The 22,751-nt window shown below is 38.6% G+C and overlaps 1 long non-coding RNA gene across 1 annotated transcript; it reads left to right on the forward strand.

Moving 5' to 3' along the window:
* Positions 1-702: 702 nt before the first annotated feature.
* Positions 703-22,401, forward strand: LOC103656861. The gene is made up of 4 exons (XR_566721.2): positions 703-1,009; positions 9,052-9,179; positions 10,948-11,048; positions 22,144-22,401. It is a non-coding gene; the product is annotated as an uncharacterized LOC103656861 (long non-coding RNA).
* Positions 22,402-22,751: the final 350 nt, after the last annotated feature.

The raw sequence follows: 22,751 nt of genomic DNA on the forward strand, positions 1-22,751 counted from the left end.
TGTGGTATTTAACTATCCCAAAGCCGCCATTCTGTAGCCCTTAGGATTCCGAACAACGTGAGTTTCTCCTTTGAGGGCTCATGTATAATGAATGCATGTTACATTAAAGATTATTAAAGATTTTGAACCTTCTTTTTTATGTGTAAGATTGGTAGCTTTTAAAATATTGATGCATTTGTGCAAGTTACTTGACTTGAATTTTACAGTAAACTCAGGAAAGAAAATGTCAAAGTTGAACTAATTTTAAATGAACTCTTTAAAAAAAATACTTCTTAAAATGGGTAATATTTTGAGATGAATTAGTCTACACATCTCATCCTGGATCTCAAAGTATAAGTAGCTCAAGGGTACAAAATAGTAGGATTGAAATAGCAATGAAGACTTGCGGAAATGCCCCAAGACTTGTTTTTGTTCTAAGTGCAACCCATGTCTTTCTACTTTTTGCTTCTAATCATTCTTCCATATGTCAGCATACGGACATTTTCCATATGCTGACAAATAAGTCTAGTAGCCATTCACATGGCACCTGCTACTCTCTTCCCGTTGCCTTCATCCTTTCACCGTTCACCATGTCCAGCCGGCATTGCCATCAGGAGATGGCGCAGCTGATGCCATGGAGCTGATGTCAGGATGACAAGGCGACTTTGGTGTTACACTGAATAATTAGAAAGAATGTCTCTCTTCCTTTCTTGACTTACTCTCTCAGAGAGACAGGACCAAGGCAGACATCTTTGGGCCCCAGAGATGGACAACATTATCAGTGCGGTGGCCCTTACAAGCTTTACTCACAACCTCCCCATCCCCCTTTCCACAGGACTCAGACGTCAGGCCCTGGGGCAAGAGACAAGCTGACTGACAGTCCCAAATCTCTCCCGTCTAGCCGTCTAACGATTAAAGCTTTGTTTCTGGGTCCGGCTTGTGCCTGGCTGCCTTGCCTGTCAGAACAAGTCCTCACCAAAGAAGCCCTAGGACTATGTCATGGAGATGGCCTGGCATGCCATTTCCTCAGGTAAAGCCAAATTTGTCTGAACTTCAGAGATCACCTAGCTTGGGATTATAGGACTCTTGAACTTATTACTACTTGCTTTAGTTATTTGCTAAAAATAAGTTAAGCCTCATAACAAACCTTGGAAGAAGGTAATGTCCATTTTTATTTGGTTAAAGATAAGGAAGGAAGGAAGGAAGGAAGGAAGGAAGGAAGGAAGGAAGGAAGGGGGGAGGGAGGGAGGGAGCAATATAGGGAGGAGGACGGGGAGGGAGGAAGGTCTTATCAAAGCTATACCTTTCCCTGAGTGAATGTTTGGTAGAAATGTTCCATCTCTGTAACCACTATGCCTAAATCACTCTTACAATTTCAAATATTTTGTCCATTTTCCTTAGAAATAGTAACAGCTAGAATTGATATCACATTTTGCAAAGCCTTTCCATATACATTCTTTCATTCAGTTTTTGAGTATTCTGTAAAATAGATAGTACTGTGATCTCCATTTTCCAGAAGAAAAAATTAAGCAGTGCCTCACACCCAACCTCACTGCCCCCGCTTTCACTACTAAACTTTATTAACTGCTCAAGCTACACTGAAAACAGCATTTCCTTGAGGAAGCCTTACCTGACATCCTTGGCATCTGTTCCAGTACAGCAAAGTACCAGCACAAGAAGGAGCTCGGGATGGCCAGAGCCTGCCAGACATCGCCTCAAGCCTTGAGTTGTCCCATTCATTCCCCCCAAGGCCATATGTATAATAGTATTTTCCATGTGTGGCAGGATGTGAAAAAGGCTAAGAGGCACTGCCATGGAATCACGGCTAAGAGCATAGGTTTTGCACTTAGTAGCTCTGTGACTTTGGGCAGTTATCTAACCCCTCTGGGTGTTAGTTTCCTCATCTGGAAAATGGAGATAGCAACAGTGAGTACGTAGAGAGCACTTACTACCATGGGGGTTGTCCCATTTGCTTTTCACAATAGAATAGGGTAGGCGAATCATACAGAGAGGAGGCTGGGGCTTAGAAAGGTGAGAGTCACACTGATATCAAGTTGCTTGAACTTACCATGGACAGTATAAGAGCAGTGATTCAAACCCACACCCATATTCGTAATCAATCCATGACCCTGGGATCATAACTGAACCTTCCCCACAGACTTGTTATAGGACTAAATCTGATCATCTATGTGTAAATGATGTTCTTCTTTTCTCGAAATCATAACTGAAGACCAAAACCACCCCGCACGCCTGCCGGGGCTCTGCAGCCTTTACTGAGAGACACCATTGAGAGGTAGCTGGAGTTCCCACCCACCATCATCCCCCAGACACTACCTCACCACCCCAGCCAACAGAAGGGGACTTGCAGACCTGCCTCTATGTAAGCAGAGCCCATAAAAGAGACTTAGGGAGACAGATGCTGTGCCTGTACCGCTGAGGGTAGGGATATCCATTTCAAAGCCCTCTTTCCTAGAAAGATGGCCTCTGCACTTGTCACTCCAAGAACTGACTGGTCACACAGGTGGTTGGAATTGGGAGCCACCTCTTGCCATAATTGGCACTGCATAGTGGGCAAAGAGGCACTCGTATCAAGGTTTTACACAACTGGGATGAGGGGGTCAGCAGGAGACAACAGCTAAATCCTGCAAGGGGTCACCAGTGCTTAGGGAAAAGGCACCAGAGTGAGTCCCTCCCCGATGGGGGATGTTGAAGCCCCCTCATGCGCTCACCTATGAAATATGGAAATGGTGATGCATTCCCCATGGGACTGTCATGAATCCCAGGTGAGATGATGTATGTGAGAGTCCCTCTGCAGAGCGGACCCACAATTAATGTTAGCTCTCTTGCCACGTTCTTGCTACTCTGTTAAAAGCCTGGATAAATACTTTGAGTGTGGGAAGAGAGGGTAGCTTTTCATAATGTCAGATTCAATCTAAAACGAAAAGTCTGTGTTTGCAAAGTTCTATCTCCCTGGATTACCAGGCAGATTCTGAAATTTATTAACCTTTTTAGTCATTTGTGATCACCAGCAAGGGGACTTTTTTGAATAATCAAAAAACCTTCTCATTCTGGCAGCCAAATAAAAGGAGGCCAGGTGTTCGGGATTAAAAATGCATTACCCCCACCACTGACTTTCTGGGGACGGTGTCAAGAATTTTCTCTTTCATAATATGTACCATTTCTGAAGTAGAGAAAGAGGAGGGGAAAGGGAACAGAGGTGATGAGAGGACTTTAGGAACCATGAGGGTGGACAGAAAAATGAAGTGTGAAAGTGGCAGCCAGAAGATAGGAGAATCCTATTTTTAACCATTTATGGTCTTCTTCCTTCCCCTTAAAAATAGACCTTCTTCCTGCCCACAGTGAATTGAGTGGACAATATCTGGGGGTTCCATAACACCATTTGTATATCTATTTGAAGGCATGGACATCGTGTATCTTTTGGTCAGGCTGGGTAGGCCTTTTAACACTAGATACACAGCCCAAATTTCCTCTAGAAATGTTTCTAAGAAAAACACCCACATCCACACTATTGTTTTTAAAAATGATCCTTAGCACAGGGGTGCCTGGCTGGCTCAGTCGTGGAGCATGCAACCTTGATCTCAGGGTTGTGAGTTCAAGCTCCATGTTGGGGGTGGAGATTACATAAAAATAAAATCTTGAAAAAAAAAATTATCCCTAGCACAAGGCTAAGACTATTTTCTTGAAGTAAAACTAAGATAATTTCTGATTGCTAATAATACTAACCGCACACGTGTTGAGTGTGTGCTCTCCGTGCCAAGCACCATGCTAAGTCTTGACATTCATGGTACCCTTTTGGCAGATGGAGAAGTTTCAGCTCAGGAAGCTAGCAGACTGGATCCAGGCCACAGAGCTCATGTGTGGTGGAATTTGTATTCAACCCAGGTCTCATCCAAACCCTGACACTGTCACCTCTGCCATATTATCAGCTTTAGAAACATGTAGTACCAAGCTGAGCTCTGACACTGAGCACCGCAAGAAATCCAGCCCATGGGAAAGGCAAGAAGGAGACACAGCACCGCTTGCTATAGAAAGAAGGACTGTATTACAAGCCCTTCAGACTTCGTACACAGCCTCGTGGTGCACCATGCGGACATTTTGAGGCGCAAGGATTACTTCGGAAAGCCTTCTGTAATTTCAGAGTTTAATGATATGAAATTAGACCTAGAATGCTCAAACAAACCCGTTTCAAAACTACAATACCCCTGGCAATGAGCACTTCCATTAGATTTGAGACCATTACGTCTCCATCTCTGTGTGAGGGAAATGGATGCTTTTACGTTAGAACAAACACAAAACATCATTTTCATCCAGTACAATTTCCTGAACTCCTTTTATCCAATTTCCCAATCTTTCAGATATTTGAAACTGAAATAAAGCTTTCCTCTTAGCCCAGTTTCTTGTTCACTTTAACTCCACAACAAAATTATTCTTAGGTTTTATCATTGGCCTATTTCTTACATGGGATTTGGGTTTCATTATTTCAACATGGGGTCAAAAATAGAAAAAAATGCTCCAGTAACAGACTTTTGTTATTTTCTCTACAATATAATCATCACATCATGCCATTTTGCTCAACCCTTGCACATCATATGGGAGATCCTTAAACAATTACAAATCTACTACAAACAATAGTTTCTGGTACTTAGGTATTGAGGAATTTCTTAAAGATGATAAACACAAGGTATTTACAATAGATTGAGAGATGAAACAACCTAAATAGAAGGGAAATATTCCCCAATCTTATATGAATGAAGATTGCATACATCCCAATTAGGAAAAGTTTCATATTTTTTAAACACAATAAAATGTTTTTAGTCTTTGGACAAGTATTTTAAAAATCCTTGGTTAAACATATTTACTGTGTATACATATATACATTTACTATTTGTAAGACTTCTCTAAGATGCCATTGGGGACTGGGACAAATAATAAATACATGGGTCACCAACTTCAAGAATCTTTCAGTCTTATAAGGGAGGTAAGAAATGTGTTCACAAGCTATAATATAAAGACAAATGTGGTAAATGCCATAAAGTAAGGTGCAGAGCATTAAGGGAGTTCAGAAGAAGGAGGGATATTCTCTATGTGAGGAGATCAGAAGATGGTAGGCTGGGGGCACCTGGGTGGCTCAGTCATTAAGCATCTGCCTCCGGCTCAGGGCGTGATCCCAGAGTCCTGGGATCGAGACCCACATCGGGCTCCTCTGCTGGGAGTCTGCTTCTTCCTCTCCCACTCCCCCTACTTGTGTTCCCTCTCTCGCAGGCTGTCTCTCTCTCTGTCAAATAAATAAATAAAATCTTAAAAAAAAAAAAAAAGAAGAAGAAGAAGAAGATGGTAGGCTGACCATTCTAGGATAATGAAATGCATGAGAAAAGGTAATACCTGTTCAGGAAACAATCCCCTTTGGAATTCAAAATGTCAATGGGAAATATAACAGGCGTGTTAGCCAGAGATCGGATCATGGAGAGCAAATTCCAGACCCAAGGGTTTGGAGGTTAGTCAGTTGGAGAATACAGACTCACTAGGTATAACCAGTATTTCAAACTTTACCTATTTTTGCCTATTTAAAATATCTCTCTTTTAGACAACTTTATTGAAGTATAATTGGCATAAAATTAACTGTGCATGTTTAAAGCATGTAATTCGGTAAGTTTTGACATGTGTGTGCACCCATGAAACCATCACCACAATCAAAATAATGAACATATCAATCACCCCCACAAGTTTCTTTGTTCCCCTTCGTAATCTCTACCCCCTGCCCCATCCCCAGGCAACTACTGATCTGCTTCCTGCCACTGTAGATTAATTGGCACTTGCAAGAATTTTGTATAAATGGAACTATACAGTATGGACTCTTCAGTCTGGCTTCTTTCACTCAACACAATTTTTTGAGATTCATCCATATTGTTGGGTGTATCAATAGTTTGTTCCTTTTTACTAGTAAGTAGTATTCTATTATATGGATATGCCATAATTTGTTTACTCATTCACCATTTTGATGGACATTTACATTGTTTTTAGTTTGGAGTTATTACAAGTAATGCTACTTTCACTATTCATATTCAAATCTTCATATCGACCTATGCCTTCATTTCTCTTGCATTAATACCTAGCTGTGAAGTGACTGACTCACATAGTAAGTTTCTGTTGTGCTTTTCAAATAACTGTCAAAGTACTTGCCAAAATGGTTTATCACTTTGCATTCCTACCAGCATCATACGAGAATTTCAGTTGTTCCATGTCAGAACGCTTGGTGTGGTTGCTGTTTTTTAATTTTGGACACTCAGGTAGGTGTGTAGTAATATCTTATTATGGTTTTCATTTGCATTTCCCCAATGACTAAGAACTTTTCATGTTTTTATTTGCCACTTTTATAGCTTCTTTGATGAAGTGTCTGCTCAAATCTTTTGCCCATTTTAAAATTAACATTATTATTGAGATTCCAGAGTTCTTTATACATTCTGAATGTAAGCCCTTTATCAGATACATGATTTACAAATATTTTCCCCAGTCTTGAAAGGGGCTTCAAAGAGTAGAGGTTCTTAATTTTGATGAAGTCTAACGTATCCATTTTTTTATGAAGTGTGCTTTTCACAATGCATTTAAAAAATCTTTGCCTAACTCAAAGTCACAAAGATCTGTGTTCTCTTCCTGTTTTAGAGTTTTACATTTCAGTCTATGATCCATTGTGAGTTAATTTTTTTATATATGGTGCAAAATTCATATGGTATGAATTGAAGGGTTTTCAGGGGGGAGTTGGGGGTGTTTTGCAGATAAATATCTAATTGTTCTAACATCATTTGCTGAAAAAGTTATCCTTTTTATCTAAATACCCTTGTCAAAAATCAATTGACCATATATGTTAGGTCTATTTCTGGATTCTATTCTGTTCCATTGATCTATTTGTCTACCTTGATGCCAATGCCACACTGCCACACTGTCTTAATTACTAAAGTGTTATAAAAGCCTTGAAGTCAGATAGTGTAAGTCCTCCAAATTTGTTCTCTTATTTCAGATTATTTAAGCTATTCTAGATCCCTTGCATTTCCATAGAAACTTTAGAATCAGCTTATTAATTTCTACCAAAAAAAAAAAAAAACCACACTGGGATTTTCACTGGGATTGCAATGAATCTATATATTAATTTAGAGAAATGCTCTCTTCACCATATTGAGTCTTCCAATCTGTAAACACAATATGTCTGTCTATTTTGGTCTTCTTTAATTTCTCTCAGCAATGTTTTATAGTTTTCCGTGTACCAATCTTTCACATCTTTTCTCAAATGAATCCCCAAATATTTCATATTTTTATGTTATTTTAAATCATTCTTGTTTCAATGTCTGATTATTCATACATTGAAATCCAGTGGATTTTTGTATGTGATTTCATATTCTACAGTCTTACTAAAGTCACTCATTAATTCTGGGAGCTCTTTCATAGATTACATAGGAATTTCTATGTAAATGATCATGCCATCACTGTATAAAGAGAGTTTTACTTCTTTCTTTCCAATCCAGATAGCTTTATATCTTTTTTTCTTGTCTGATAGCAAGAAAACTGTGATCCAAAATCCTACAGTCCTCCCAAAGAGCACAAGGTAATAACTCATTGATGCTAGCACTTCGTAAGAATTCTTCAAGTGCAAGTGGAGATGGCTGTCCATCAGTATTAGGCCAGCTGTAGAAACCCCAAGTCACAACAGTACTAGACTCTTAAATTTACCTTTGCATGACTTCAGCTTCCAGCGTGTATATATTTACACTTACATATGCAAGCAGCATTTTTTTAAAGCCTCCCCAGCTCAGATACCCCATTCTAGAACCAGGCCTCCCCAAACCCACCCTAAACTTCTCATATGGCTTTGGTCATCATTCTGAATTCTCCTTTTATTACAATGAGTTACTCCTCATCGTTTTTGATGTCTTTGCCAAATGACCTAAGTTGAGTCCATTTTAATTCATCTGATACTTTTCTAATAATATTAAATTTCAAAAAGGAAAGTGTCATAGTTTTATCTACTACTTCCCAGAAGGCTCCTTGCACCATATGCAAATATACCCATCTTTTTTGTTTTTTGCAACCTCCCAGAAAGGCAGTATCTGTCAATGTAAAGCAAAAGTTCTGTTGCACAGTTTCCTCTAAACAATGGTATCTGTTGGCCTTATATCTGTCTAAAAGAGACCATTCTATAGATTGTTCTCAGGTAAAAGGATATCTGCCCCCAAGGAAATTTGTAAATTCTAACACTAGAAATAGAAGCTACAGGCAACTTTCAAATACCAATTTATTCTAATTTTTTAAAACTATTAGAGCTTAGTCTCATTGGGCACCCCTCTAAAGAAGTTTTTTCCAAAGTAAGAAGAATATTTTAGGAAGATGAATATAGCAGTGATTTGAAGAGTAAATGAGAAGTGGAAAGAGAGGTGAGTCAGGAAGGTCAGTTACCAGACTATTGTAATAATCCAGGTCATATACAATAAAGATGTCACCCAGAACCAATAGTAATAATGGAAAGAAAACAGTGAATGTATGAGATTTTTTTACAGAGAGGTTAAATAAGATTTAGAAAATGAACTATGAACTTTCCAAAGTCTATTTTTAAGACACATAATTAATAAAGAGAACAAGGGAAAGAAAGAAGTCAAAGATGGCTAACTAGTAGAGAAAATGGTAGCCCACTTGCAGAAGAAAATGGTCAATACATAGGAAAATATGATAAAGGGCAAGTCTGAGTGGAAAGGTGATCAGTTAGATGGTGGACATCTTGAGTCTGACTCCAATGTTGAGAGGCAGTAAGAATTATTGAAAGAGAGTTGGGTAAGGATCAGGAAACCTGAGTTCTAGTTGTGGCTGGGAGACAGTGACAGACACTGTGGGACCTGGCCCAACATTCATTTTCCACAGCACTTTCTTCCTTTCTGGTCTCAAAGAAACCTGATTTAGTTTCTGCATTGACCCAACTTGATAGTCCATGTGCTTCAGAGGAGGCTGGACTCAGACTCAGGGGGTAAATTCTGATTGGTCTAAGTCAATCACATCTTCCATTCCCAGGGCATGTCACAGGTCTGGCCAATGAAGCATGAAGAAAAGTCAGCTGTGTGCTTCAGGGTAATGAACTCCCACCCTTAAGAAGAGCTATACCAGAAGAGATGGTCTGTCCTTTCAGTGGACATTGCCAGGTATGAATGGGACACTAGGAACCACTTATAGCCATCTGACCACCAGCAGCTGGCCTGTGAACAGACCAACATGCTGAGAATGGCAGAGCCAGGAAAGAGAGAAATTTGGCCCCGTGATGCTGTCATTGAACTGCTACACTAACCAACCTTAGCATGCCACACTCTTGTACTTCTTGTTATGGAAGATCACACATTTAAGCCAGTTTCATTGGGATTTCTGTTATTTAAAGCTAAAGCCATCCTTACTGACCCAGCAGCCTTGGCCCAAACCAATTTACTCTGCACACTACCATTTCTTCCACTGTAAATTAAGAGTGATCTCTGTAAGAACTCTTCCAGCTCTAACCACCCACGATTTTATTATTACAGGTAAAAATAGAGGTCAAGAGGAAGAATGAACATCTAGAGAAAGATCAAAACAAAAATACAGATACAGGAGTCATCTATGTAGTGTAAGACTTAGACTCTTGGGAATAAATGAGATTGTCAAGTGAATCTTACTGATTGCTATACATGTTAACAATAACATCTCATTTTATCCTCCCAACATGCTGCAAAGTGGGCCTCATTGCCGTTTTCTGTGAACAAACCAAGACACAAATGTCAAGAAAAGCATGAAAAATGTCCTAGACTCTTAAGATATTGTCAGAATTTCAACAGTATCACATATTTCAGACAGGTCAAGAAGAATGAACACTAAGAAAAGGTCAAACACCTTGATGACTTGGGAGGTTCTTAATGCTTTCAAGATAACTGTTGCCAGAAAGTCATAGGGATGAAAGACAGGGAGATCAGAGGGAGTGAAAAGGAAGAGATGTGAAGGAAGTAAAGACCATTTTTATCAGAAGTTTGGCAGTCAAAGAAAAGGGAAAGATGAAAAAGTACTTGAAGAGAGGAACAAGTCTGAGAGAAAAACTATTTTGTTTCTTGTCTGAAAAGACCCAACCATAGAGGTGGGCAGAGGAAAAGGGACCCGTGGAGGAGAAGAGCTTTAGGAACAGGAGAAGGAGGGCCTCACTGGTGGAACTAGAAGACACAGGAGATGTGCTGTTTGCCTTCCCTCTGCTGTCTGCTCCCTGAGCTCCAGCTGAATTGAGGGCTCCGAGGGCCGATCGATGGCCAGACTTAGCTGATGTAATCACTGCTAAAACATATGAATAATGAATGAACATTATTTCTTTTATGTGTTATTTTAATAGCCCTTTATAAAAGGATCATTGGAAAAAGACCAACATATCTTTCCAAAGTTTATTTTTAAGATGCATAATTAATACAGAAAAGTATTACTGTACAATAAAAACCAACATTTATCTCATTTTCCTAACAGAATATGACCTATGGAGAAGAAAAAGATGAAAAATATTATTAAAAATAAAATAGTTTTATATACCAGGTCCCAAATTTCACTGGGAAATTACCTAGACCTACATTACAGAGAGAAAATTTAAATTGAATAATAGAAGATACTATTCAGTAGGAACTTAGTAGATGCCAGGCCCTGTGCTAAACACTTCTTATACATTATCCTATTTAATCCTTATAACACCCTGTGAGATGGGTGTTATTAACTTGATTTTACGCTGAAGAAACTGAAGCTTAGAGATGTTATATCCCTGAGATCCACCTACAGTACTATTCTATATGAGTTTTCATAAATGAAACAATTATTCCTATATACAGAGTGTTAATTATGTTCTAGCAAGTGCTGGGTGCTTCCTAGTCTTGGGGCAACTATGTGAAGTATCTGTTTCTATTATCTTTATTACAGATGCAAATCTAAGGACCAGAAAATTAACCATGAGATGCTAGAGCCCATCCTCAAACCAGTATGGTCTGATGCCTACAAAGATTTTAAAAACTAAAGTTGAGGTAAGACTCTTTAATTTGAAAATGGCTTTATAAGATCATGTAACATATCCAGCAAGTGTAAGCCAAATCCTCAATTCCCTGGAAAGAATAAAGTATAGGATAAATTTCTGAGGATGAAAATGTTGCCTCTAGCACATAAGCTTAGTGGTGTAGTTAAAAACGTTTGAGTCAAAATTGAATGCCAGTCATGAGACACTAAACTGTGATGTGTTTAGTACTTTCCCCTTAAAAAAATAGTCAGTAGTTGATGTTCCAAAGGAAAGAATGTGTTTTGTTCTATGATGCAATTGACTATTAGCTTCCAAATGCCCATTGGCTTAGGACTTTAAAGGGCCCTAGCTCATTAGTTTTCTCTGAATTTAAAAGTAATAACTAACATAACCGGAGATACTGCAAGCCATCTTTTAGCACCAATGTCATTACTCAGTAAAAAGGGAAAACATTGCATTAAAAAACATCTGGAGTCATACTGCTGTGGTTTAAATCTAAGCTCTGCTACTTACTTACCTATGTGACCTCTGATAATTTTCTTATCCTTTCTGTGTCTCATATCCTCAACTGCAAAATAAGGAACGAAAGATGAGGTGATATGTGCCAACGCGGCATGGGGTATCTAACTGTTAGCTGTTGTACACACTTGGACTATCATAACACCATTTGTGGCACTCTCAGTTTATTCTTGCCTGGCTGGATAAATTAAAATTATAACTTTTTTTTCAAGGCATGTTTAAGTGTTATCCCGGGGCATTCTTGCAGAAAAAAATCCTCTTTGAAAGCCTAATCCCGTCTCTTTTGTCATTAGGACCAGCTACGTCATTTGCAGGGCCCGATGATGAAAAATGAAAATGTGGGGCCCCTTGTTCACAAAGTAAGAAATCCAAAACGGCAACAGCATTAAGCCAAGTGTAGAAGCTTTCTCAGCACAGGACTCTGCAACTGCATGGCTCACAGGCCCTTGAAGCCTGCCCTGCTTGGCATCACTTTCCTTGATGAAAACATAAGATACCAAGCTCTCCAAACTCACTCAGTTGTTTATTTCTTGGAATATTTGTTTCTAACCCTACCTTTCCAAGAAAAGATTTAAAGTAATTCTCTCTACAGATAGTCTGAGAATGAAAATATTCTTCAGAAAACCAACTTCCTGTCCCAGGGCAGATTTTTACTACATCGTTAAACACAGCTACTCTCTTGGAGCGTGGAAAAGTCAAACAATCTTGGAGTTAATAAGGATTCATTCTGTTCAGTGATAAGCTCACAGACCTTTTCCTGGACTGAGAACTGCCCCAGTCACCTCTACACAGGGGCAAAGAGTCAATGAATCCTGGGGTACAGGGACAATTCTTCATCTCTGACCAATAGTATGAATCCTAGACTACCAACTACAGGTTTTTTTCCCATTGGAAGAACCAACTCAAGTTTTTAACATGTTTTTCCCCTTGTGGTTTTTCCTCAAGTTGATCTCTAGATCATTCAACAGTATTCAAGACTGAAATCTATTAACATTAGTTCTGTATCAATATTAGGTTACTGGTGCTAATATCTATTGAACATTAAGAGAAATGCCAAGCCCCCTTCTTAATGAAGAGCCTTGATTTTATTAGGTTCAAATAGCAAAGAAGTGTAAAACTATACATAAGTATATTGTCTTTTATTTCAGAAACATCTAGTGCTTAGCCCAGATTTATCCCATATGTCCTTCCTATGGGCTCTAGCAAAGAGAAACTCAACCTATAAAAGATTCAGATGTTCACTTAATCTCCTCTGAACCTTCCTTGAACTGATAGCTAGTGAAGAGCTGCCACTTGTTTAATTCATTGGCTCCATTATTTTAACTTAAGCACCCATCAAAATTCCCAGAAGTCTTGAATCTGTAAGAATTGTTTGCAAGTAAGGCAACTCTGGTTTTTGCAACTATTGACAGATATTGATAACAGTGAGATAGTAATACCTGCTTAAATTAGCTCATTTTCTAATGTTGCTATTTTATCAGCATTTGAATTTGAGCTGTGGTTGACTAGGCCTAAGTCAGGAAGCCAGACAGCCCTGTAATCAGATCATGGAATAAGACCAAGTGTCAGTTATTGAAACCAAAGGAATACAGAATCTTCAGTCCAAAAGTAGATCCAAAACTAAGGATAAGCAGATTAGAAGAACCATGTACTAGAATCCAAAGCAAGTCCAAACACCAGGGCACATATTTAAGCAGTAGTGGAGCAGGTAAGCAACAGAACAAAATGTACCAGGTGACAGTCCAAGCAAGCAGTCCACATGTAAATGGCGCCACATTGTACAGTGCAGAACTTTTACGACTTGATCAACCCTGACTCAAGAAGGTATTGGAGGAAAACTAATATTCAGGACAAAAAGCAGTCTCTACAAGGATGGTGGTTATCTGTAGGACATGTTGGTTATTGCAAAACAAGGTGGAAACTTAAGTCCTCAGGAACTGGATCACGAAGATGAGAGTAGATTACAAGGGAGCCAATGCTACCTCAAAAAAACTACTCACCCAGAACTTCTTACAGTGACCTGCTTAGGAATAAGATTAGGCCCATGAGCTGGGCTTGAATGAATCTCTAGATAAAGGGGTTAGTGACAGTGGTGTCAGTTCACATCAGCTCATGGGAGCCAGTTGTTAAAATTTAAGGAATTTAGTAAGCCAGATGTTAAACACAGCCATTATTAAAAATTAAATTACATAAACTTCTAATTAAAGACATATTAAAACAAAGGTAATAAACACTCAAAACTCATCCCTTCCTAGTTATTTCACTACATTTTTCTATTACCTGTGGTCTTGAAGTTCTTTGAGTCTGTTGTAACTGTGTGGTGGAAATATTTCATATTGGCATGATACTGCGAGTCTCTTCCCACTTTCATGTTCAGTAACATCACATCAGGAGCTTGAAATTGGCCATTCCGGGAGCATGTACGCCATGGAAATTGAAAAGCACAACAAATCGGGGCTTTTTGTGGGGCCAAGGAAGGGAAGGTAGCTGTTAAACATATACTGGCATATCACTGGTTATTGTCCCCAGCACAGAGTTACAGCACTGAAAAGTCTAATACCTATGCAGGTGAAGAGGATAAAGGATTCTGGGACTGCTATTTGCAGATTCCTAAACCCAGAATATACAGTCTTCATGATGTGGCCCCAACTTACCTGTTTAGATTTAGCCCATACTCCCAATTCTCTGGACCCCTTTAACATCCCGCAATAATATGCCATGTTTTCTCACACCTCCTTTCTCACACCTACTTAATACTGGGCACTGTGCTCTGGATTGAGGAATCAGAGATATCAGGCATCCTTCCTTCCCTCAAGTAGTTCACGGTTTAGGAAAGAAAGGGAAACAACAAATGGATGAATGCTTCTAGTCGGGTATGACAGGTGCTGTGACAGAGACAGATGTCCGCATGTGCTTTATGGAAATGCAGAAGATGCACCCATAAGTAAAGACAGCAGGGAAGGCTTCCTAGAAGAGGCAACAGTTGCACTGAGGCTTGGCTAGACAACATGCACATGTGTTCTTGAATTGAATTTCTTGAGTTCAAAGCCCATCTCTCCCGGTTTACTAGCTGGGTGACCTTAAGCAAGTACTTAGCCTCTCTGAACCTCCATTTTCTCATCTACAGAATGAGATCCCTCCTTCATAGGGTTATTGTGAGGATTGAATGAAATTAGTGAATGTAAGGCATTTAGCCTGATACTGATGATACATAAATGCTTTTACAACATTTGTCTTTATATTAAGTATTAGTCAAGTGAAGAAGGGAGTAAGGAAAATGTTATTGATAGAGAAAATGGTGCGTGCAAACCGTAGATGCATAAAAGATTATAACATGTTTCCCCAAATGCGTTTTTAAAAATATGACTGTAGCCCCGGGGTTCCTGGGTGGCTCAGTCGGTTAAGTGTCTGCCTTCAGTTCAGGTCATGATCCCAGGGTCCTGGGATCGAGCCCCATGTCAGGCTCCCTGCTTAGCAGGGAGTCGGCTTGTCCCTCTCCATCTCCCTTGCCTCTCCCCACCCCACTCGTGCTCTCTCGCTTTCTCAAATAAATAAATAAAATCTTTTAAAAAATATATGACTGTAGTCCAAAATAATAGGGAAGTGCAAATTTACCCTCTTGCCAAAAAAATGGCCACTTCTTTAACTTTCTGTAACTATCACGCCCAGTTGTCAGACCCAAGGGTCATCTTACACCCTTCCTTCCACCCACTCCAACATTTACTCAAACACCAAGTCCGGCAGCTGAGTGCCTCCTGCAACTGTGCTGAGGTCCACTTTGTATTGCTTGCCCATATGGTCCAATACTAAGATAAAATACAATACAAATTAATTACTAGATAAATGAAATAAAAAGCAAAGATCTACAAAACACAAGTCCAATTTTTTCATTATTGGATTTAACAGATAAAAGATTACTCCTTTAACTTGCTACAAAAGTTTCTAAATTCTTACTGTCAATTTCTGTATTTATCTTATAGTAGATGAGTAACAACCAGTTTACAGACTGTCACCAGTCTGGGAACCATACTTGCAGAAGCACTGCTACAGAACATAATACCTCCTTAGCATCTCTAAAACACTCCACTTTCTTTCCTTAGTTCAGCTCTGAGACCTTCATCATCTCTCTTCTAAGCAACAACCTCAAAATGGTCTCACTGCCTCCAGTACCATATGTTCCTCCAATCCATTCTCCATGTTATAGCCAACCAGATCTTTTTAAGTCCCTTATCTAATTACGTTACTCTTCCATCAAAACCTTGTCAATTATTTTCCTTTGCCTTCAGGACATAGCCTAGAACTCCACCATCTGACCTCTGCCTCCTTTTCCAGTCTCTTTTCTCCCTACACATCCTCCTCCACTGCCCCAGCACACGCACGTACGCGTGCGCGCGGGCGCGCGCACACACACACACACACACACACACACAGAGTCTTGCACTCTGTGCTACAGGTATACCAAAGGACATGCAGGTCCACAAACACCACTAGCTGTGTCACACCTCCATGCCTTTACTCACATTAATGCCTCTACCTGAAACACCCTTCTCCATCTTCTTCACAAAAGAAGAAGAAGGAGGAGGAGGAGAAGAAGGAGAAGGAGGAGAAGGAGAAGAAGAAGTAGTAGTAGTAGAAGTAGGAGAAAAAGAAGAAATAGTAGTAGAAGTAGTAGAAGAAGAAGAAGGAGGAGGAGGAGGAGGAGGAGGAAGGGGAGGAGGAGGAAGAGGAGGAGGAGGGGAAGAAGGAGGACAAAAAAAATCTATGTACCTTTCAAGATTCAGTTCAAGGGTCATATCCTCTAGGAAACTTTTTCTGATTCCATCTCCCTGCCCAACCCATGCCTCAGGGACCTAAGACTGATTCCTTTGTGCGTTCACTGCATCCTTAATACATCATGATAACTATAGCACGTATCACACGTGTTTCTATTTGCCTCCCCAGACTGTAAGTTGCTCTTGCACAGACACCATGTCTAGACTTCTTTGTGTTATTTCCCTAACACTTAGCCTACACAGTTTCCAGCATCTTGTTGGCACTTGTGAATGGAAGGATGGATGGCCTGGAATGGAATAGATGAACAGATAGATGGATGGATGGATGGATGGACATACAAAGGATGGGAAAAAAATAGAGTTGAAAAGGTACAAGAACCAGATCAAGAAGTGCCTTGTATATCCTGTTACAGAATTTGGATTTTTATCCTAAAGGAAACTGAAGGCCATGGAGTATTTTAAATGGAAGTATGACAAAATCCCTATTGGGTTTTTGAAAGGTGAGGATACAAAGGAGCCTAGAGAGACCAGTTTAGAATCTATTAGAGCAATGCAGGCAAGAAGATGGAGAGGAGATGGAGAGAAGATTGGTTCGAGAGATGTTTCGGGGATTGGACTATGAGGACTTTATTGATCGATAGGAATGGGAAGGATGATTTCCAGATTTCTGTCTTAGATCATTGCTGCCAGTCACCAATCAGAGGATAAGAAGAAGGAGCAGGTTTTGAAAGCAAATAACACATGAGGTCCTTCCTTTGTGCTCAGTGGCAATTTCAAAGCTCACTTTTCTCAAGCTTCACCAAAGACGCCCAGCAGAGATTCTCTCTTGTTTCTCCTTCAGGGAAAATAGCAGTCATCAGGCAAGAATCTCTCTAGTTCCTCACTGCCAGTGACCAACATGTCTGTGTCCTCCTCCCTCAGGCTTTGGTAGAGGAGGTGCCTCATCAGGTCTCACCCAAGCCTGTGCCCCAGGAGCTCAGCCCCAATGAAGCCTCTTCTTATACCTTTAACCTGTCCCTCTCCACTCTTCTCGGCAGCATATTGCTTTCAAAAGTCTCCCATATTAAAAAGAACTCCCTTCCATGTGTTGCTTATTCCTTGATTTTCTTTAACAACCAACTTCCTTTGAGATAAAAACTACTGCTAACTTCAAGTACTATTTGCAATACATTATTGTTGTTAAAAGCTCAAAAATACATGGAAGTATGAAGGAGAAATTACATGTAATTTCACTATCCAGAAGTAGTTCTTGCTAATAGGCTGGTATATTTCTTTCTAGTAATTTTTCTATGCAGATACACATGTATGTATTAATGACTATTTTATACTTTTCACTTCAAATTATAAGTATTTTGCCATTTTATTAAAAAATTTCCGTTGGCATTTTAAAAGATGTTAATAATCTATTTGTCTGGCTATACCAAAATTTATTTGATTAACTCTTACGATAGAATTTTTAAATATTTCTACTATTTTGTTAAGGTAAATAGCATTGTGTACTATAAACCTTTATTCACATTTCATATTATTTCCTCAGGATAAATTTCTAAAAGTGGGACTCTTATGTCAAAGAGTATGAACATCTTTAAAGTTTTTGATACATATTCCCAAATTGCTTTCCAGAAAGGTTGTACCAAATTACATTCCCATTCACTCTGCCTTTGCCAGGCTTATTATCATTTTTTAGAATAGAAAAAGAATTTTTTTTCATCTAATGATCAAAATGGTATCTGACTGTTTTATTCTGCATTTCTTCAAGTAAAAATGAAGTTGGCTACTGAGCCATACCCTTAAAAAATGGTAGGGTAAAGATGGTAAATTTTCTGTTATGTGTAGTTTACCACAATAAAAAAAATTTTTTTTGAAAAGTGAAGTTGTACATTTTTAATATTTATTCATCTGTTTTATTTTTGGTGAATTATGTATTTATGTCCTTTGTCCATTTAACTATTGTGCTCTTAATATTTTTTCTTATTGATTTTTATGAGTTCTTTATATATTAAGGCATTAAATCTCTTGCTGTCAAATTTATGGAAAATATTTTCCCCTATTTGTTTTGACATTTAAGTTTGTTTATGAGCTTGGACATTTATGGAAGAGGAGATATATAGAGACATTTTAAATTCTTATATATTCAAATCTTTCAGTAATTTCCTTTGGGATTTCTTTTATTGCTACCATGTTCAAAAATTCCTTTTCTAGCCAGCCATTAGGGAATTGTTCATCTACATAATCCTATTATAAGTATTGTTCCTTAGTCTGAGCAGCAAAAGAAAGATGAAAACACTCATTCTCCATCTCAAGGAACTCTACCAACCAGTAAGGGAGCAGACATGTACACATATAAATACAAATGCATAAGGGACTGCTATAGAAGGACTGTTCACCCTACTTGAGAGAGGTTCATAACTAGGTCATGGGGCCAAATTTGCCTAGAGCTCATCTTCTGCTTTTATCATTATTTATTAATTTGGGACCATTTAACACATTCACAAAACTGTACTGCTTCTAGAAATATATGGAATGGGAATATGATAACTCATTCCAGCTAATCAGCCCTTTCTTCCTGGCTCTGGAGGTTTTAAAAACAATGACTCACGAAGTATTTGCCAGGCAACCATCCATCCAGCCTACCCACAAGTCTGAGTTTGTCAGCCTGCCTCAATTTTATCTATGAAATTAAATCTCAATTTTAGTTTTAGTAGCCATTTACTTCTTTGCTGTTTTTCAGAAGACACTTTAAAAGGAAACATGTAAATTATAATGAAGATAAAGAAGAAATGAAAAGCCTCAGGTACAATGGCAGTGATTGTTAATAAATAACCATTGACAGAGGTTTCCAAAAATTAATCAGCCCAGATGAGCATGGCAAACACTTGTGAAAGAAGCCTTCATAGAAATGCTTCTCTGCAAGGGTTCTGGGAAATGCTGAGTGTCATACACTGGGAAGAGGAGCATAAAACTGGTACATTTCCATAGGATAATCCTCAATGTGAGTTAAGAGGCTTACAAGTGTTTATGCTTTGTGGTATAATAATTCCATTTCTTGAAATCTATTTCAAATAAATCATCAGAGATTTATGTATACTGATAATCATTGCCATATGTATTATGGCAAATATTCTAAGTAGCCTTAAAAATAGGGAAATAATTAGATAAATTATTGGTAGAGCCATGCAGTGAGATATACTGCATAACCATTCAAAATTATGTTTTCAAAAAATTCTTCTGTGTAGTGGCATAAGAATGTGCTTTCTTCAGAAGGGGGAAAGAAACATGAGAGACTATGGACTATGAGAAACAAACTGAGGGCCTCAGAGGGGAGGGGGGTAGGGGAATGGGATAGACCGGTGACGGGTAGTAAGGAGGGCACGTATTGCATGGTGCACTGGGTGTTATACGCAACTAATGAATCATCGAGCCTTACATCGGAAACCGGGGATGTACTGTATGGTGACTAACATAATATAATAAAAAATCATTAAAAAAAATGAAAGCTAAAAAAAAAAAGAATGTGCTTTCTATACAGTGTAAGATGAAAAACATCAGGTTACAAAAGATACGTACGGCTAATTCCAATGTAGGTTTATGTTGCATAAAAGAACTTGAAGAAAATACACCAAAATGGTTTTCTGTGGCTAGTGAGATTGCTGGTGCTCTTCACCTTCTGGATTTTCCAAACTTTCTACAAGAAACTAAATTCTACGAGGAGGAAAAAAGCTATTTTTGTAAATGTTTGCTCTGTGCAGTAAAAGACCAATCCTTGTGACTGGCTATGAGTAGGCTTATTTTCCCCCAGACCCGTTTCCAGAAAACTCAGTGATGTTTAGAGGTATGGAGCTTCCTGAATCCTTCCATTAAAAAGACTATAAAAGACATGCTTCACCCTTTACTTAAAATATGAATCAAAGCATCTGTGTTTCCCACCTTGGCCTGGCAACATTCTCCAGAAAGACCCACTGCTTCTCAGGGAAAACAATAAAGAAATAAAAACACTTTGAGTGCCTACCATATGCCAGGTAATCTCATATACATTGGCTTATTTGATCCTCACAGACCCCTGTGAGATTGAGTTTGAATGTAGGGAAGCAACTTTTCCAAAGTTAGAGCTGTCTTAATAAATAGACTGGGATTTGAAGTCCAGTCTATGGACTCCAAGACAAGAGCTCATCACAGTGGTCTTCTGAGTGTACATTTGCACATCTGAGTGATACAGAGAGTCCAAAAGTGTCCGTGTTGTTTCAATTATTTCTCTGCTTCAAGAAATAAGACATTCATATTGTACACTCATCTGTTAGGTATATGATAATAAATATATATAGATTTTGCTACTTGTCATTTATTTAAGCTCTGCTATCCATTATCATCATTTCAAACTGTTTCAGACGGAACAAATACACACTTCTTCTCAAACAACAAGCCTTCTGTAACATTTTGAAAGGATTCGTTTAAAAAAATTTGGGTCACAGATTGTGCATGTAAATTTATCTTTCCAGATTCACTTCTTTAAATCATTTCCCAAGTCACTAGAGATATGTGTTTACCTTCACTGGCAATCCCCTTGTACTGACCAAGCTACCGCTGTCCCCCATACTTCCCACCACACCAAGGAAATCAATCTCACTCATCCCCATTAATACTGGACCAAATCCAATTTCAAATTTTGATTCAATATTCTCCAGCTGAAGACAGTTTTCTAAGACTGGCCCAGTTCTGCTTTAATCATTCACTCTGTATTCTTCTAGTGATACATTTAATATGTTCTCAATTATTTCACACTTCATATATCATCTCGTATTTGTTCTCACTTTGTTTCTACCTATTTACATTCTAAGTTTCCCAGGAATAGAAAAATATTTTTTCTATTTCACCCCAGATGCTTTAAGTGTTACATATGTTTTTTTACTCATTATGTGTGTAATGGATATCCAATAAATGCTTGTTAATTAACTAACCTCAGCTCACTTATATTCCCCTATAAACAGACTCAAACAAACAAACAAAAAATCAATGAAATGGAAAAGGAAGAGGAGAGGACCCCACAGTTTGAATTAGCATAGAAACCTTTACCTTCATGAGTTAACTTGTACATCAAAAAGTACATTGAGGAAGGACACCTGGGTGGCTCAGCTGGTTGAGCATCTGACTCTTAATTTTGGCTCAAGTCATAATCTCAGGGTCCTGGGATTGAGACCCGTATTGGGCTCAGCTGGGCGTGGGGACTGCTTGAGATTCTTTCTCCCTCTGCCTCTACCCCCACACTCTCTCTCTCTCTAAAATAAATAAATAAATCTTTTTTTTTAAGTTCATGGAGAACATATTAAAAAACAGATATCAGTTTGCTCATTTAATATTTCAATATATGAAAACTGCTTAGCCAAATTTTCCTTAAATCTGTAAGTTAAACATTATTGAAAGACAAATTATGTAATGTTCCTCTTAAAAAAAAAAAAAAAAGTCTTGGCTAAGGAAACAACCATCTGAGTACTTTTTTAACCAGAATTTTTCTTTAATCACAGAAACATGAATTGAATCAGGAAACTGAACTAAAGTAAATCCTGAACCAAAAACCCAAAAAGAAAAAAAAAAACTATATTAATCTGCAGAAACACAAAGGGAACCAAACACAAGTATGGTAATAACTTTTTACAGAACCAAAATCTCTCAGAAAATTATTTGCTTATGTCTGTTTGTTTTTCAGATAAATTATAATTTTTCAATACTTTTAGAAAAATATTATCCAGCAAGATAGTATGTCCTTAAGAAGAACAAGTAGGATATTAAATAAAATGGTCATTCCATTCTTCTCTCCAGAACCACTTGGCCAACCCAGTCTGCACAACAAGCTGAAAACCAGGATTCTGAGGACCAGGCCTTAAAGGAAACTCCAGAGAAGCTGAGAAACGGGGAGAAAACCAACGTAGAGGCTGCAAGTCCCTGGCCCTGATCTGAGGTGGTGAAGGATCAAAACACCAGCAGAGGAAAGTAATGAGAAGGCTGATCCCTACATTTTTTTTTCCTTTTTAAATTCTCTTTCCTTTGGGGCACCTGGGTGGCTCAGTCAGTAGAGCATTGGACTCTTGATTTCAGCTCAGGTCACGATCTCAGGGTCATGAGATCAAGCCCTATGTCGGGCTCCATGCTCAGCAGGGTGTCTGCTTGAAACTTTCTCTCCCTCTCCCTCCACCCTTTCCCGCTCTCTCTCTCTAAATTAAATAAATAAATCTTTAAAATAAAATAAACTCTCTCTGCCATTCTTATGTTCTTTTCTCCCTTTCTTTCTTCTCTCTTTTGTGCAAATTATCTCTTTTTCCTCTACTTCTTTTGTCATTTATTTCTATATCTTTGTCTTCTATATCTTGTGCTGTTATCTCTGTTTGTCTTTTCTCATCCCCGTTTTCCCTGTCCTTTCCCTTCTCTTT

The sequence above is a fragment of the Ursus maritimus genome, unplaced genomic scaffold (assembly GCF_017311325.1).
Source record: "Ursus maritimus isolate PB19 unplaced genomic scaffold, ASM1731132v1 scaffold_21, whole genome shotgun sequence".
NCBI classification, from domain to species: Eukaryota; Metazoa; Chordata; class Mammalia; order Carnivora; family Ursidae; genus Ursus; species Ursus maritimus.